Source organism: Microtus ochrogaster, unplaced genomic scaffold (genome assembly GCF_000317375.1).
Source record: "Microtus ochrogaster isolate Prairie Vole_2 unplaced genomic scaffold, MicOch1.0 UNK10, whole genome shotgun sequence".
NCBI classification, from domain to species: Eukaryota; Metazoa; Chordata; class Mammalia; order Rodentia; family Cricetidae; genus Microtus; species Microtus ochrogaster.
In genome coordinates this window covers 4396152-4400571 of record NW_004949108.1, presented here as the reverse complement: position 1 = coordinate 4400571, position 4420 = coordinate 4396152, and the positions used below count along the sequence as shown (strand labels likewise).

The 4420-nt window shown below is 44.7% G+C and overlaps 1 long non-coding RNA gene across 1 annotated transcript in view; it reads right to left on the bottom strand.

Moving 5' to 3' along the window:
• The window catches only part of LOC113458227, an 8546-nt gene extending 7219 nt beyond the window's left edge, over positions 1 to 1327 (bottom strand). The window contains exon 1 of the long non-coding RNA XR_003378638.1: positions 1241 to 1327. This is a non-coding gene — a long non-coding RNA (uncharacterized LOC113458227). The remainder of the gene's footprint in view (positions 1 to 1240) is intronic.
• Positions 1328 to 4420: the final 3093 nt, after the last annotated feature.

Below are 4420 nucleotides of genomic sequence, written 5' to 3'. Positions count from 1 at the left end.
AAAAAAAAAAAAAAAGAAATGGCAGCAAGGACATGCATTGCTGATTTACAGATCAGTCCCTCCACGCATCAGTACCGGGAATTGAACCAAGGACCTCATGCTATCGCTCTGAGCTCTATATTCCAGCCCTCAGATGAGCTCTTCTTCTCTGGGTGGATGGGGAGCTCTTGGGTTAAGATATGAGTGTTAAGGAAGAGTGGCTTTTTTTGTACATCAAGCTGATGAAGTTATGTGTGTGTGCATGCGCACGCGTGTGTGTGGTATGTATATTTAAAAGTACAACGTTATTCTTATTGGCTCCCTGCTTTAAATCTACCAGTATGGTCCCTTGCGATGAATTCCAAGCTCTTTCCCTCCCACAGGCTCCTAAAGAACACTGTCCACATTCTCCTTTATTCTCTTACATACCATACCACAGTGGCATGGAAGCCCTCCAGGTCTTTGCCTGCGCTTTTGCTTAGAGTAATTCATGTGCCGGGCACCTACCTGGGCAGCTCCTATGCAGCCCAGAATCAGCTTATAATATCCCCTTGCCTGGGAGCTTTTCCTTGAGCTCACTGTCCCCAGATTTAGTCTCTCCTACTCGGGACTCTGGAATCCCATCTCAGAGACAGGGCTCTCCCCAGAGTGCGCTTTGTCCCCAGGGGTTGGCTAGTAGTGTCCATTAGCATGCCTCATTGTCTGTCAGTTGTCTGAATGGTGAAGGTGCGGAATTTTATGCAGGGGGGTCATGCCACAGTTCCACATGCCTGTGCCTTTAACGATTATTGATGCTCACACAACAGAATTCACATCACTGCATCCCATGCGTGTAATTAGCCTTCATTAACCCCTCCCTACTGGATCCTCTTCCCTTTTACCTTCAGTGCCTAGCATGCAATAGGTGCACAAAACCACACCAAAACCTGCTTACTGTCTGGCCAAGAGAAAGGGTTCCAAGCCTTCCCACATCTTCTTTTTCATCCTTCACCCCACACCTGGCTCCTGCCCCTGCCTGGTTCATTCCACCTAGCCCCTAAGGTCCTTCTGAAAAGTTAGTTATCTCTATGAGCTGAGTGTGTCTCTCCTAGACAGAGGCAGGATTTCATCCAGGGAGCCCCTGCACCTGATCATTGGTGGTCCTGAGACAGTGTTTTCTTGCAAGTGTGAACTGTATCTGAAGTCTTCCATCTCCCACTTCTCTGTGTTTAGTGAATGAGTGAGCGCAAGGACGGTTATATTTCCACTCTTTGAGACCTACCTGGTGAGACCCAAGATGAATTGCCGTCTGTCCTGCTTGACTGCTGTAGACCCACAGACTCTGGAAGTCTGGATCGCAGTCAAAAAAATCATTCAGCACACTGAAACAAGAGAGGATTTTTGGTTTTGGTTTTTTTTTTTTTTTTTTTTTTGATCTCACAGTGCTTTATCTGTTATTTTTTTTTTTTTTTTTTTTTTTTTGCATGAGATGAAACTGAGGTCCCCTGGAGAAGGTCACACAGTCAGTTGCATAACAGTAGAGCTGGCTGAGCTATCAAGATTGATACTCGCGCATTTCAAGAGCTGTGAGTCATCGAAATCGTGCTCCTATTTCTGCTGTGACATAATGTACTTTTTGTTTCTCAACAAAATAATGTTGATGACTTAAAATTGTAAAGCACGGGCCTGGAGAGTTGGTCCAATGATAGCAGGCATAGGACCCTGGGTTCCGTTCCTTGGCATGGCAAAAAATAACAACAAAAAGAGAAAGAAAGAAAGAAAGAAAGAAAGAAAGAAAGAAAGAAAGAAAGAAAGAAAGGAAGGAAGGAAGGAAGAAAGGAAGGAAGGAAGATGGATGGATGTAGTATTTTAGAGTTGACAGCATCTTGTAAAATTTTTTTTTTTTTTTTTTGGTTTTTCGAGACAGGGTTTCTCTGTGGTTTTGGAGCCTGTCCTGGAACTAGCTCTTGTAGACCAGGCTGGTCTCGAACTCACAGAGATCCGCCTGCCTCTGCCTCCTGAGTGCTGGGATTAAAGGCGTGCACCAAATTTTTTTAAAAAATGGAAAAGAAAGGAAAAAGAAAGAAAGACAGACAGACAGACATCGGAACTACTTGTGGTGTCACATATCAGAGTCACTAGGTTCCTAAGGGATGAATCGCCCCGTATGACTCCTATTTTCTGGCTCTGTATCTCTCACGCTTTCCAGGATGCATTATCTGCCTCCAGCAACACAATGAACGCTGGTTAAATATCGATTCTAGGCTCACTCATGGGAAAACAATAGCATTTCTAATCAGTATCATTGCTTCCTACTTCTAAGAACTTTCTGGAGGAGGAGTAGACCAGACTTGTTGAATCTTAACATAAGAGAGCTGATAAGATCCAAAATAGGTTACCCGAACATCTTGTCTGAGTGTTTGTACGCATGGAAGTCATGTCTGCAGCTACATGAGAAATACTGGGTACTTTAGGGCTTTCAAAAATTCAAGTGTGGGGCTGGGGAGATGGCTCTGGAGGTAAAGACACTGGAGGGCATGAGTTCAGATCCCCCAGCATCCATGTAAATAGCTCTAAGTTCAGGACTGGAAGAATCCCTGAAGCTCCACAGCCAACTTAGCTGAAAAAGAAGGCAATGCTCCAGATGCAGTGAGAGACCCTGCTTTAAGAGTAAGTCAGAGAGTGATGAAGAAGAGCATCCCTCTGTGTGCACATGCATACACATGTGCATATAGATGATTATACAGCAAACACACAGAACACACACACACACACACACACACTGCAAATGTGCACAAAATAAACAAATTCCCCAAACACAGTCTCTGTGCAGACCGTGACCCTGGAAGGTATTTGCTAATAAATTAGTATGGCTTATGAAAATATTTTTGTACCGCTGCTGGTGCATGCCAATAATCCTAGCAAGAAAAGTTCAAGGTCACCCTTGGCCATCAGCCTGAGCTACGTGAAACCTTATCTCAAACAAAACAAAAGCACCAACCAAAGATTTCTCACACGGTACTCACTAAACTAAATTCTCAGCCCCAAAAGATCTGCTGCGCCTAGCATGTCCAAGAACATGGGTTTGATCCCCGACACTAGAAAACAAAAACTCATGTGGTTAGTATTTCCAGATTGACTTTAAAGCCTTACATGTCTTGCTCATAACTAAATGTTCTCATCAGTCCCTTCACTTAAGAATAGAAGTTTACCAATGCCCAGGGCATAGTTTCCCAACTATATGCCAGTGAATAAGATACACAGACAGACACAACCTTCTCATGAAGTTTGCATTTTTCAGCAGTGGAAGACATGGACAGAAACTGAACATTAAGTTAATATACCAGGTAACAACTGGTGGGGCAAAACAAAACAAAAAAACCATAAGGAGAGCAGCCTGGGGTGCCGGCAGTATGGGGTTGCTGCGATTTAAGTTGAGCCTAGACTTTCTGACAAGAGACAGAAATCATGAAGATCTTCTGGGCCATTTTAACCTTGATATCATGCACATTTTTTTTAAAGTTCTCCCAAAGAACTGCTATGCAGTGGGCTGTTTTTAAGATGGGTAAATGGCAGGAAGTAAATGTTTTCTGAAGTCCGGGGACATCTTTATGGTCCACAACGTAGCAATGTCTTCAGGAGCTGAGATGGGGGCAGCTCAAGGGACTCTGAACCCTTCAATGTTCTCTTGTAAGCTTTTTGTTTGTTTGTTAGCTTGTTTTTGCTTTGGTTCCTGTGGCCTCTGGCAGTTGTCTGCTCAAGACTCTACACTTTCCACGGTTATGTGTGTATTATTGGTTTGTGAGAAGTAGGTCCCAAAGAAAAACACTTGAACAAAACCCTAAAGGATTTTTTCCCCCCTGTAGGGCTTCTTAGTGCTCTGGGACACAAGTAGGGACTGGAACAGAAGTTGAGAGTTCAAGTGGCCATACTTGCGTTGGAGGAGAAGCTCAAAGTTTGAGTGTCTCTCCGAACAGCAATCCTGGGGGACAAGATGTGGTGTACGGTAGCATTTTAGGGCTGGAGGACAGGTTTGCCTCCTCAGGTCCTTTCCGTCAAAAATGACAATTCAAAGCTGGCACCGTCCCAAATGACCTCTAATAAGAAGGCCTGCTGCGTTATGTGGGCCTTGGGTCTTTGATATCAGGCCAAAGTAAGCCGAAGCGCCAGCTCGGAGTGCACAGCTGCCTCAGGCCCACCAGCTTCTGTGCTCCAAGAAGCCTTACTGGGGGACAGAGAGCAAATGAGCCAAACTGAAGTGATCAAATTCCCTGTGGCCTCCCAGGAATGTTGTTCTCATCAAGGGTGAAGAGCTGTGAAGTAGGAGCTGTGGTCCCGGAAGGCCTCTGACTGGACTAATTCCATGATTTGACACATGAGGAAACTGAGGCCTGAGAAGAGAAGGGTCATAGCTAAGCTCACATTGTGAGCTACAACTCTGTCAAACAGCTCTCTGGATCTC